Source organism: Diorhabda sublineata, chromosome 10 (genome assembly GCF_026230105.1).
Source record: "Diorhabda sublineata isolate icDioSubl1.1 chromosome 10, icDioSubl1.1, whole genome shotgun sequence".
Taxonomy (NCBI): Eukaryota; Metazoa; Arthropoda; class Insecta; order Coleoptera; family Chrysomelidae; genus Diorhabda; species Diorhabda sublineata.
Genome location: NC_079483.1, coordinates 11,531,759 through 11,546,634, shown reverse-complemented (window position 1 = coordinate 11,546,634; position 14,876 = coordinate 11,531,759). Strand labels below are relative to the sequence as shown.

The 14,876-nt window shown below is 32.3% G+C and overlaps 1 protein-coding gene across 1 annotated transcript in view; it reads left to right on the top strand.

The window, feature by feature from the left end:
* Window positions 1-464: 464 nt before the first annotated feature.
* The window catches only part of LOC130449502 (chaoptin-like), a 66,745-nt gene continuing 52,333 nt past the window's right edge, over window positions 465-14,876 (top strand). Inside the window, exon 1 of the mRNA XM_056787381.1 lies at window positions 465-637. The gene's annotated coding sequence lies outside the window, so the exon portion shown is untranslated. The remainder of the gene's footprint in view (window positions 638-14,876) is intronic.

Sequence of the window (14,876 nt, the reverse complement as noted above, 5' to 3'; positions counted from 1 at the left end):
GTCTTAGTATCTAAAACAAATACCTCAAGAGTGAGTCGGAACGATTTAATAAAAAATTTTAATTCCTACATTTATTGTTTAAACCCTTTTCTCGTTTTGAGATAGCATCTAATTATTTTCTACACCTTAAAAAATTGTCTATAAATCGTTTAAATGTTTACTAAAATAAACTTATATTCAAAAATTGTAGCATGCTTTTCAAATGATAATTTGTGTCCCCATTTCACTAAGATAATCAGAGAGCAATTATTTTTCCATTTTGATTTATCACGCTAATATTTAAGTATCCATTTAAAAATGTAGTGTAAAGTGTCAGTCACTTAAAAAAAAAACTTCGATGTTTGTTTTGTAGTCCTTTAAAAGCTCGTCGTCAATTTTAGCGCAGACTCAGATTATCTTTCGCAAATATTCCACCTGTCTAGAGACTAGGATCTGATTTTGAAGCTTTCCTCTAACGAAACTCCGACAGTGCGCTTTTAGAGTTCGAGTATACTCCATTAGTTCCGAAAACATACACTGTTGCGTAAAAGCTCGAGAAATTTCATTTTGAGCGTGTCGTTAATGGGGTTGGAAGTTTGCGGTTGGTAAATAGTTTACGGCTCACTGGATGTTTGGTCTGTTCGTACTAAATTGAAATGTAAGTTGCTTTAAAATGTTTCGATAAATAAATATCATTATAATACAAGTATGGAATATAAATTTTGTCACTGGTCGATATATATTTTGTCTATGTTCGATATAATTTAAGTCGGCAAAAAAAGTAAAATCTTCATACCACGTGGGCATTTTTTGCGTTAGATATTTTATGAAATATTGACTTAATTAGAATTCTAATTTTTTGCTTATGAAGTACTCAAATGCCATCTGAATATTCTGATACTTCTATTATCAGTTACAGTGTCTGACGAAATTTTTATTATTATTAATTGATTGTGGTTATAATATTATATATTAGTGATTGAGAAATAAACTGGAAAGGCACAAATACGAATAAAATTGAAATCGCATTAATAACGTTTGAGGTAACATACAGATCACATGAAAAATTCATTGATACAAATAAATAATTTGATATATATAAAATACTGAGCAATTTGTGCTAGATTCATTATTCTATCTAGTACATAAATCGATATTCTTCTTTTTCACTACAATGATTTATGTCCTTTCGAGCATCAGAGTGTGGAAATATTAGTTTTCACTGTTTCTCTTTCTAGTCCTTCGTTATCTGAACTTACTGAACACACTCTTTACACTACCACTACACTAACACTTACAATTATACTTTTTGTAGCGCGCTTCGATAGCCAACTTTTCGTCTTCAGAGACGGGATGTAGACTAGAATCTTTCAAATTTACTTACCTATTCATACTAAATTTTTTTACAAATGAACTTCCAAAAAACAAATCTCTTTATTTAAACTATCCTGAATATACTGTTTACACCACCACTACACCAACACTCGCACAGTTTACCTTTAGTCTCTGAAGAAGACAACTTGGTTTTCGAAACGCGCGTCAGACAGTGTATTTGTGAATGTTAGTTTATTGTTGTAAAAAGTATGAATAATTTAATAATAATTGATAAAACATCATTTAGTTGATAGAATTGTGAATCTAATCCCCTTGAATACAAACAAAAAATTTCATCAAAATCGATCCAGTCGTTTAGGAGCTCAATTACAAATTCAATTTACTTTTTTACTGTAATATCATGCATTCTACATCTCAACAACACTATTTTCTTGTATATTTTGAGGCAGATAATTTCAACCTTTAAATTGAAACCGTTCACTTGCATTATCCTGATGATAGACGAAACTTTTATCAAATACATGAGGCATGTAAAGAACTGGATATCGCAGAGCATAATCTGGTATATCAGGTCTATTTGTTGCTTTATTCGTTTGTCGCCTGGTAGAAACGTGTTTGTCTACCACAAGATCAATCTTTTTCGATTTATTTGCAACCAAATAATTCTAGATCCAATTTTCGAACAATGTACCGGTGTTAGCCGAAACGTTTTTTATTTTTGGCTAACAATAATGACCCATTTTAAATGAATTGTAAGGATACATTGCTTTTTATTTGAAAGTGTCAACTAATTCCAAGGTGGTCCTAGTGACCGAAAGGTCCAAAGGAAAGAAGACATGAATCTATAATAGTCTTCATCGTAATGTCTTAACTTCGCAATTTTTTGGACGAGCTATACGAGATCTGCTCGTCCCAAGACACGTTCCCGTCACTATTATAGTATTTGTGCAGTAGTGATTTGAAACGAACGTGTTTTTTCTCGTGCCAAAAACCATGGGTGATGAAAAACTGAGCAGCGTATCAATCTCAAATTTCTCGTTAAATTGAAAAAAACTCCGACGAGTGCTATAAATTGTTGCAAGAGGCCTATGGTGACAATTCTCTATCTCATGCTCGTGTTTTTGAGTGGTGTAAGCGCTATAGTGAGGTCCGAGAGAACAAATCAAAATTCAAGGCAGTGTTGATCGTTTTTTTCGTCATTAACGGTATTGTTATCACCAACTGGGTTCCAGAGGGTCAGACTGATAACCAGTCTTACATTTGTCAGTTTTGGCAATACTGCAAGAACGAATTCGTGAAAAACAGCCTGAGTTGCGGAAGAACAACTCGTGGATTTTCCACCGGGACAACGCACCTTCTATCTGTGAAGCAGTATTCACCAGATTTGGCACTGTACGACTTTTTTTTGTTTCCGAATGTAAAATCTGCTTTGAAAGGGATCCGATTTGATGGAAGTGGTAAAGCAGCAAAAAACTGCAGAGATCCTAAAAGCACTCACCAAAGAAGACTTCCAGTACTGCTCGATCAATGGAAAAAACGTATGGAAAGGTGTGTGGCGAAGGAAGGGGAGTATGTTGAAGGGGAGCGTTCGACTGTAGAATAATTTTCATAACCAGTCTCGTTATTTAATAGCTAGACCTCGTAGGTATATGGCTGAACATAAGAGGTGTACAAAACTATCAAAAGGGATAATAGATAGATTTTCATTTCTTTACTTTTTCATGTCAAATAAATAACTAAAATTACTAAAATGTGTAACTCGATCTTTTATTGACCTTGTAGTAATTAAACCAATATTCGAGATAATGCTGCATAGATTTTCTTATCGAATAAAAATAGAAAACCTTTTTATTTGAAGTTTATGAACCAGTTTCTGCTGCATTAAGTATAAGAGCTTTAATCTTCCACTATTCTTTTACCTTCGCAATGGGAACCATAAAACTATACTTATCCTTCAGATGGTCATAAAACTAAAATAATTTTTTTCACTATTTCTTTTATCAAAGAAAGTCGTATTTAGTTTTATAAAGATTATAAAAAATTAGCATTTCACAGTTCACTCAACCAAAATGCTTATAACAGTAAAGTTCATCATATATCTTTTGAGCTAATCAATTTATTATGATGATGATACAGTGTACCAAAATATATAGACACGGAAATTTAACTTTTATTAATGTGTGTGACCTTGAACTTACCGTAAATTGTACAATTCCCAACAAGTTCACAGCTTTGAGACATTAAAACTTTGATTTGGTATCAACTATTCAGATAATATTCATATGAAGTACTGAAGCTGAAGATCAGCTACAAAACATGGTAAAAATAATGAAATTACTAATAATAAATTAAACTATTGATTAGTAATTAATTATCTGAAGATTTTATTCTCATTTATTGTATACGACATAAATTGTCATTAGATATACTATGTACACCACTGGTTGTGAATTTATCAAAATTAAAATGTCGAACAACCTTAACGATACACAATTATAGCACATGTAGCTTTTCAACCTAAGGGGGCACTGAATTTGACGCAAATTGCGTTTATTATTTATTTTGTTTCTTACAAACAGCTTCAAAATAAACTTTTACTCGACAAGCATCACGTTTCGCTGAATTTTCAGAAACTTTTCTCCGGTTCAACTTTATTCGATGGACGTGATGCTTTTTCTAACGTTGCAAGTGCATCAAAGTGAGTTGAAAGAAAAATTTTAGCAGCTACATACTCCAAATAAACATTTCGTCGATAATAGCTTAGTTTGGTGAGTGGATGACTGAATGTAGGGCGTTAATAAAAAAAAACATTTCGTCTAAAAGTATGCCGAGTACTTTCATGAAGGCAATAAAATCGAAATAATTAATGTTTATGGAGGTATACAAAATTTATAATTCAACAAAGTACTGACTTTATAATGAATTTTTCTAAACTATTGTTTTGGTAGTTGGTGTATCGCAAAAATTCTTTAATAGATAGGGCTGTTCACAATCAAGTAATCCCAAATTTTATTCACGTGACTTTATTTGGTCTATTTACACAAATTTAGTCAATTAAAAAACATAAAATCTTTTAGCATTAGCGAGATATAATTAGCATTCAAAGAGTGGTGCCCCTAAATGTAGGCAGCACATTTCTTTAAAAATAGGACACGTTTTCTTAAGTAGCATGCTATGAAAATAAATGTCAGGTCATTTATATTGTCAATTTCTTGAAAAAATATGATTATGAATATGAACATTTTCTCAACTTTATTTACGAATATGTCTGATAGTAGTGAAAGTATATGAAACTCCACCGGAGAATTACTATAATTGTTCAATGGTTGTTAACAACTATTATAATGAAGTTTAAATAATTGCGATGTTTTTTAATTAATGAAAGAAAATGAATGGGCGTAGAAAATTATAGTACGTTAAACGAGTTGTAAGCCCATTACGCACTATTTTTCACTTCGTGCGTAATATAACTCTTGTTATGTAATATACTATCGACTATCTTGGTTCCTCAACTACCAACACTGGAAAATGCGAAAGCGAAATACGCCGTCGTCTGACTATGGCAAGATCAGCGACCACCAAGTTAAATAAAATATGGAAAGACAAGCTAGATACAACTTATCATATCTGGTGAAAATTAACTTATAAATACATTCAGATACTGTGTGACGACTTGAATGGACTGCAATGCCTTTTAAACGCTATTGACAGAGTGGGAAGAGATGGGTCTAAACATTAACCAAAACAAAATAAATGGTATTTAGTTGCTTGCTGTACCATGAGACACAGCTACAGGTAAACGGACAAACGATTCAAAGAGTTTCCAGTTTCAAATATCTTGGCTGCTACATTACTGAACAACTGGATTCCGATAAGGATATAAAATGTAGAATTGAGGTAGCTCGTACAACATTTTTTTAAATGAGATCACTTTCCTCCAATGATAATTGAAAATTTCAACTCCGGGAAACGGATGATCAAATGTTACATATGGTCAGTTCTCTTATATGGTGTCGAAGCATGGACTTTTAAAATATATCTACCATTAATCGCTTAGAGGCTTTTGAAATGTGGTTATATAGACGAATAGTCAAGATACCGTGAACAGCTATACAAACAAACGAAGCAGTCCTTAACAAAGCAAATGCGGTACGTGAGTTGGTGGATAACATTAAATGCAGGACAATAGCTTGTTTGGGATACATAATGCGTGGTTGCCGCTTCAGTATCCTCCAGTTGATTATGAGGGGTGAAGTTGAAGGTCATGGAGAAATTAGAAGGAAACAGCCCGCTTAGAATATTAAGGAACGCACTGGGATAAGAGAAACAGGACAGTTTTTTAGACTAGCTCAAGATAGAGAGAGTTTTACCATGTTGATCGCCAACGTCAAGGGGACTTGATACGGTACGCTAAGAAAAAAGAAGGAAAGACAAATCTATCACGAAAACAACGAAGCTCCGTCTATTTGATGCTCTTATCTTTCCCATTGCGACGTACGCTGCGGAAAAATGGACTTTAAAGCAGCTAAAAACCGAATAGAAGCTTAGACTACTCTTACGAGTATCATGGACAGAACACCGAACCAACGTATCCGTATTACAAGAAATTGGTCCACGTAAATTTTTTCATCATTAGGTCTGCAAACTCTTCACGTCTTTCAAAATCGTCATTTGACAACCAACGTTACTGTGTATGTATGGAATTTATCATCACGTAAAATTTTCATTACTGATATTTGTAAAATATCAAGTTCTCTAGATATTTGCCTAATACTCAAGTTTGGATCGTCTTCTAATAGGACACAAACATCTGAAGATTTGTTTTCAGTTGATGCAGTTTTTCTGCGCCCTGATTTGGAGAAATCTTTCACTGAACCAGTTTCGTTTAACTTTTTCACTAATTTACTGATCTTGTTATGGGATTTCGGTTAGGATATAAATTATTAAAGACATTATACATTTTTTGTTGGCTTCTATGCCTATCATCATATCCTAATATCATTAAAATATCAAGATAATTCGTGGTTTTTCAACTAAACAATACATTGCGACTTTCAATAAACTTCAGTAAGAATAATTTATTGAAACGTCAAATTTGTTATCCGAAATTATGGCATTGAAGGAACAGTAGATGAAAAATTATAAGTATTTCTTAAGGACTTCGAAAAGCGAGAAATTAACAGATTGATCCATTTGAAATAACAAAGTTCATTATTTTTCCGAATCAAGGAAAGATATGAAAACAATGTAGATACTACCATTTCCTAGATAATTGAGGCGTTCCATACATAAAACTCACTCCGCGGTTGAGTTCTCCACCCCCAGATTATCAGCAAACAGCACCGCCCATTTAACTCAGAAATTTTCCTCTCCCGTGTTTTAATATAATCACTCAACTTTTTAAATTGCGAAAAATTAAAATTTTGAAATTAAATTTCTTCAAAAATTATACGCCTACTTCTTCGTTCTCAAACACGTCCCAACTTCCCACTAATATTCCTTTTTATGATTTCATACCTCAGTGTCTTTTTTCCCAACTATAACTACATTTTTTCTAACATTCAAATGTTTTATAGAAACCAAAGGTACTGCCATAATTATTTTTAAATATAAATATAAACCATAAGTCTTTTTGATTCACTGTCGCTCTCAATACATCACATATTATACAATTCCATATTATGTCAATATTCCAAATATTCATTTGAAATATATTTCGAAATTTTAGAAGCCACTTGACATGATGCGAGACAACATGCAATGCAATGCAAGACGAAATTTTCTTGATCAAACATGAAGTTCAGCTGATTGTTTCATGCAATATCTCGCACTTGCAGCTTACACACTAAACTATTCACCAAAACTCACACTAATTTATTCAATTACATCGTGTGGTTGATTTTCACTATCCCATTATGTGTTCCCTATGACAGCAAATTGTTTACTGACTATTAGAGTCTCGTTTTATATAAACTATCATCACATTCTAAGTTGCTGCTAAGTCCCTTAAATGCCTTAAACTAATAGAGAGGCCTTCTTAGCAATTATCTCTATACAAACAGTGAAAAATATTATTAATGCACCAGCAACAAATAAATAGATCTTCCAAGAAATCCAAAGATATCAATCGCTCTATATCAATTGACGACAAGTTAGTAACAATAGTTATATACTCGATAGCTCTATTTAGTTACAAATTGGACCAAATTCTAACAGAACATATGAAAAGGTTAATATTTACAGCTTGAAGAAAGTGGTTTGCTTGAAAATATCTATAATTTTAGCAGAATATAACAACCACAATTAAACTATTCTAAATCCTTATAGAACAACCCTTTTCATTAACTAAATATATCATTGTATCTAACTTTCCCACATGCTTTTGTGTGTATTGCAAATAGCTAGTAGCCAAATACGGATTTCAAATAAGCGGTTAGTGACGCAACGTGTTTTCGGATTTGCAAGTATAATTAAGATGCAGTATAAACACCGATATCCCTAGTTAGTACTTAATTAAAATTTGATATTAACATGGTTTGAATCTACTAAGGGGAGCTCTAGACCGGCAGTAAGGTGTATCTAATATGGAAATATTATGGTTACTTTGTTTTCCAAATCTCTAAAATTATATGTTTCATTGAAATACGTTCCTAAGATTTATTCGTGGTCAACTTATCAAATGTCCATTTCAACAAACGATAATTCCTAATAAGTCTCGAGATAGACAAATATTTCTAATTTATATAGTGGATTTTATTCATTTAAGATCAATACACCTTTTTATGCGTTCGAAGCAATTGTCGAAGCATTTGTTCTATCCGACTGAGGTACCTCCAAAGATGTGATTTGCACGCTTAATCGCTTTATCTGGTGTAGAAAAACGTTGACCTCGCATTTTATTTTAGATCTGTGGGAATAAAAAGAAATCATTGGGTGCCAAATTAGGACTGTAAGGCGGATGACCCATCAATTCGATTTTTTTTTTGACTGTTCAAAAACGTTTTTGTTTGAACTGATGTGTGAGAGCTTGCGTTTTCTGCGATTGGTTTTTACGAACACTTCTTATGTTTGTGTACCATTCAAAATTAACCGTACTACGTTCTAGTGGAACTTTTGTTGGATTTGGCTTGTCCTGAAAGACCCATACAATCGTTTGTTGTTTAGTGTCGGGCTCATATGCATAGGTCCATGATTATTTTGAAACATTGCGATTGAACTTTTCCAGAATTTCCTTGCACCAATCGACACGAGTTTTTTTGAGCGATCGTCAAATTATGCGGAGCACAACACGATTAAAGCTTATTGCAGTATCAGTTTACGCAATACGAGTCAATGTTCTCTGATATAACAGCCGATTTTGGCCGTCCTTCACGAAATTCATCCTGTAGAGAAGTGCGACCACGACTGAATTTAGAAAACCAGCTGGACACGCTATTGGTTTTTTACCAAGATGTTGCGAGTTTGGGACTCAAAATAAATCTGTCTCAGAGTTTTATTTTGAGTAAACAACTCAAATAGCACTCATTCTAAGTACGTTCACCATCAAAAATGTCAAACTTCATAAATCAATGTCAGATTTGACATATTCACATATCTCCAAACTTAAGTAGCAACCTTTGTAGAGAACGATAACCATAATTAAAACATTTGAACTCACTTTAATTCAATGATCCAAATTTATGTACTGTATATTATTATGAACCATTTTGTTAGAATAAAAATAATGATTTTATTGAGACCATTGCCTTTCAACATATTTAGAAATGATGAGAATATCAGTTCAATCGACTCAAATAAAGTATGCGTTGGATATAAAAGCCAGCTATCAGTGAAAACAGAAAAACTTTAGACATCTGAAGCAATACAATATTGCAGTTATGGCACTCAAACAACAAATATAGAAATAGAAGGATATAGAATTAAAACGGTGGACACATTTGAATACCTTTGAAAAGAAAATAAAGACGCAGATATCGCAAAGAAAGTTAAAAACGCCTCAAATATATATTGCAGCATGAACAACTGATTGATCAATAAAGAAGAGGTCTCAAAAAAGACATTGCTTTATGTTTATTAAGCTATTTATAGACCAATATTGACTTACAACTATAAAACATAGATTCTCACTATATAGACGCTAATATCGCTCATAGAATTCATTGAGCATAGTCAGGGGTGATGTTATAGACAATAAATAGAATATTCAAGACTAGTGAAAAAAGTATGGGACGCCAGAATAGACAACAAAGAGGAAAATCGAAACCTATGCTTAAGAAAAAAGAGGACAACATGACGAGAACCGAAACCAGCACTTAATAAAGAAGAAATAACACATTTGTGTACATAGCACATAATTGTGAACTTACACCACAAACCACTATATGGTATATGTGGATATAATTATGTGTCCTTTCAATACGATAAAAATTATTGTATAAATAAATTCCTTCACTTCATTTCGGCAATTAGCCTTGTCGACAACACTAACCTAGAGGAAAGACCAAAGAGGACGAAGACTTTTGAGTTAGTTATCTATGTGCTCAGCGCTAAAGTTTTAGTGTTAATTGTAATACAATTCCAAAAACTTGTATTGAATAGACCCCTAGTTCCAAAATATTTATATTAATTTAGAATAGAATAAAATTGCTCATTGATCGCGCTGACGAGATTACAATGTTGGGGAAACCTTCAAGTTTTCTCAAGTCCATTTTAAATAAGTTTTTCAGAGAAATTCATAATTAAGTAACTTCGAAAATATCTGTTCGCATACAAAACTTCCATCTACATAGAACTTTCCAGTTTAATTTCAACGTAACTATAGAAATTCGTATTCAGAGTTTGGTTATTGCTGGAAAATCAACTTTAGAATGAATTTGTTTACTTTAGAAAACAATCGCTTTATTCAATAATGTACACCAGTCTAGTTAATTTACGCATTATAATCTATGTACAACATGGGATTTTGAATGCCTAAGCCTCCGTACGTGCTCCTACTTACTTTTCCTAGGGTGCACTTTGTATTTGGTTATTTGTTGGAATGAGGTTTGAATTACTGTTCACAATATAGCCAAATTAACCCAAACGTGAATGTAGTTCGATTGTTCTAAGCTTTTTCAATGGTAATAATTTTAATGAATGTGTCGGTATAAAGAGAAACAATGAGTGATCCCAAATAACCTCTAGCGATTTGCTTTCGTCCAAAAATGCTCCTTTCCGTTTTCAAAGCCCTATTTTCCAAGGAAACATTAAATAATAATTATTGAGAATCACAGTAATATCCGAAATATAGGACAGTTTCAATAGATTCGGATCTATTGTTTACAAAACGCAGTTAGTTTGAAAATGTGATACAAAGCATGCTTTCACAATTTCGACATTAGTTTTCTCATTAATTTTATTGTTACGCCAAGAACTATTTTCCACTTGTTAGTTTGATTATTGCAGAAAGCGTGCTTTTAAGCTTTTTCTTTTAATTATCATTTAATTTTTAACACGCATATATTAGCCTCACCTGTGAATTTGTGAGATTGTATGTTTGTAACTTAGTCGAGTCAAAATAGATATTTGACTTAGCCAAAATTCGCATAGAGCTGAAAATTGGCAGAGACGTTGAATACATCATTATAAATAAAATTCCAAAAATCTCCTACGATCCTACTTCTGCAAAAAAGTTTTTTATTCAAGGTGAAAATACAAAATTAAGATTTTCTCCATCTTTCTCGGAAACGGTGAGTATTATCGTGAAAATAGGTTGGACAAAAGTTGTAGATCATACAATCCTTTACAAAAATGATTTAGTTACTTCTTATCTCATGATTCATCATTCACCAAAATTCATATTTTACAAAATATGCCCACATTTCCTCAGTAGTTATACTCCACGATCTATTATAATAAAGAAAGTTTGATCAGATCGTATCCTATTAATTTCAAGAATGGTAATATTGCTAATGACCATAGAGGAATAGATTGTTTTCTTCTAATTTCTTCCTTCTCATTTTCCTTTTCTTGAAGAATTTCTATTCTCTTTTTTAAGAAAAGGGATGCATCAATTGTTTCTTCATTAATATTATAAATATCTTCATCTGTTGTATTTGTTTCAATATTGGAGCAAGTCTGGCCTTGACAATTGATGCCTACTGACGACACTTTTTTACTGCCACAATTCTTGTGAGAGTGGAAGTAAAGTTTTAATTGGCTCCAAATAATTATCTGTTAATTTCCATCCCCATCTTCCTGGGTCCAGCTCATTGCCTAGCCTCACTTGAACTTGATAATACACACGATACAAGTGTTAAAAGGCAGAAGCGATGTTTTATTGTTCCATGCAGAATTTACAAATCTCAAATATCCATATTTGCCTATGGAATAAATTTTTTTGAATCACTATACATTGCGAGAAGAAAACGAATTCCATTTGTAACGATGTGGTGTGGAGAAGAGTCAATCTTTGTAAATACTTCTACGCAATCAATTAAATCATTACGTTTTTTGAACAATTTAAATACTAATATTTTACCTATTTTAAAAATTGCCAATGTATCCTCGCAACCAGTTATTGCATGTAAAAATTAAATATTAGCTTGACATTTCGAATATGCAGTCAGACTTTGTGAAGAATATATTGTTGATTGTACCCGAGCTTCCCCAGGTTTTAAGAAATGAATAATTTCATCATTTAGAGTCCGTAATATCAACAAATCAACATCTTGGTCAACAACGACAGTTGTATTTGAACTATTCCATTGTTCAATAATTGTTTCAATTATAAAGATATCAGCATCATTATCATCTTGTTTTATTAGAATAACAGAAGCTGTAAATTCTTCACACAACATTGAAATGAAGTGATACTTGTTGTCAGTATTTGCAAGAAATTGTTGTTGGTTTGTTGGAACATAGATCGATCAAAGACGATATCAACAGATGATGTTTTTGTAGTCCGACGACGTTATTCTGAAGCTTCAATATTTTATTTTATTAGTATAACTATCAAATACAATCGTACTGTTATGACCAAAATGTCTTTGCACATACTGAACATACAACACTTCACCAAAGAGTGATCATTCATATTCGAAGAATGTTTCAAGTTTATCTTCGAATGTCTTAGTAATGCTCATGCGTTGAAATGATAATACAGGGACTACAGACCCCTTTCCATCATGTGCTTTTATAACGCTACTTTTAATAAAAAAAGGAAGTAGGGAGCGAAGGGCTAGTTGTAACAATTTGTCGCTTCTTGGCTATGAAAGCTTACTTGTTTCGTACTTATGAAATCTAGCAGTACTATTCTAATCAACAACTATTTATTTATCGATCCCAAATAAACTTTTGATCAAACCTGTAACGATTTTTGGTAGAAATGGCTTTAAAAAAACTGACGAGTGTTACAAATTACCCCGTGATTGGGGCTAGTTGTAACAGGCTTGGGGCAAATTGTAACATGAGGAATTGTAAACCAGTTTTATATTTTATAAAGATTTATTTGGTATATTTAACATAACAAACTTTAAGACGGTAAAACAGACACTTTAAGTCAAATCGTCAATCTAAAAGAAAATATTCAAAAATAAACAAATATGTAACATGTTCTTTATTTATTTAAACTATTAAGGCATTTTAGGCTTACAGTCATTAATAATTTTAACTGCTTTTGCTTTATTTAGCATTATAAACTTTTGTGTACGTCATAACGAATTTAGACTTTTAAGACTTTCTTAATCTAATAGGAAAATAATCAAATATTTTCATAAGTTTTTATTTTTATCTTATCTGTTTTCTCTCGATCTTTTGCCTTTTCCTTCACCCTTCTTAGTCTCTTGTGATTTCTTTGCCTTATTTAACTTTTTTTCGTGTTCGTTTTGTAACTCATTCTTCTCTGGCATGTCTGTGAGAACACAGCATTTTATTTTACGTTGAGGGCGGTTAGTGAATTTTCGTGGTGGAGCTTTCAGGTAAGGCCTTATTTTAGAAGGAGAGAAATCCTTTTGCGTTTGTATACCAGAAGGTCCAGGAATCAGCTCAAAGTTCGATTGACCTCCAGGTAAAGCTGAAGCTTCTGGATAGATCATTTTTGTTGAAAATTGTATGAGCTACAACTTTACCTTTGTCCAACCTATTTTCACGATAATACTTACCGTTTTCGAGGATAATAGAAAAAACCCTTATTTTGTACTTTTGACTTTGAATAAATTTTTTTTCATCTCAATGCGAATTTTGACCAAGTTATGACTTATTTTTGTCTATTTTGACTGGATAAACTCGCCTGTAGCTTATTATTGTTATTATATCCCACCACTTCAATTGCATTCGTTATCCAAGCAGACTAAGGCGTCAACCTTCTGATTTGCCGATCGTGGGTTCAAATCCCATTCACGCTCTAGTAAAAATGTTTTTTTATTGCCAATTTTTTCTTAGATATTATCACTGCAAATTCTCTCTTTACATCTGCATCAGTATTACTTAAGGATTCAAGACCTTCAATTTTATTATGTTGTTTCAGAAGAACGCTTTTAAAGCACATCAAAGTAAAAAAGTTGAAAATAATCCCTCTTCAAAAGCATTTTATTTCGACGAATTAAACCAGATACTTCATGTCATATTTATGTCGATACCATTGACAAACACTTCGGTTTTATTTAGCGTTATGATTCTATCGGCCGTTTTTCATTAGTGGAACATGATGTCACTTTCCCTGTAATTACGATTTATATTTTGCAGCATCAACAAAAAAGTCTGATTCCATAACAACATCGTATCCTATCAGTCTCATCGTGTCATATATCAAACTGTAAACTGTAATAAGTGTCAATTCCTGCTATTCTAGCTGATGCTTCAGAATTTGCCACACATTGTGTCACCTATTCATGGGTAGACAACAAAAAGCGAGCAGGGGTGTGTTAATATGAGTTCACGGCCCAGCGTATCGGAAATTCACGAATTTAATAACAGAAAAATGATTTAAAACTCTGAATATCGCAAAATTGATTTCATATTTTAATCTATTCGATCCCTATCAAAAATATGCTAATCCAACTTATTTTTTCAATTAATTCATAGCCTCATATGTGGGTCTTAAAAAGAAAGTGGAATATTTATATAGGAAGGAATATTTCTTCGGTGGAAGATTGTAGAGCCACTAATCTCGGAATTTTTTATAATTAATTTTTATTAGTTTTTATTGATTTTTTAACAATTTTAATTAATTAATAATATAGTCCGTCAGACAGCAACATTTGAAAAATACGCTCCAAACTCCATTTAATTTTCAATTTATTACTGGCATATGAATAATTCATTTTTTTTTAACTATTCCAGCATTATTATTTCGAAACCATTCATGTGAGAGTAATAAATTGAAAATTGGATGAAATTTAATATGTATTTTTCTAAATGCTCTACAATCTATAATCAAAAATATATTTTTGTAGAGAATTCTATTTTTTACGAAAGCCGTGAGGTAAGGAAACAGGAAAAATCGCTAGAGCTAAAATCTAGTCAGTACGGTGAGTGGTCCACCAATTCGAAAGTACAATTTGTGAATTCTAGCCACGGTGAAC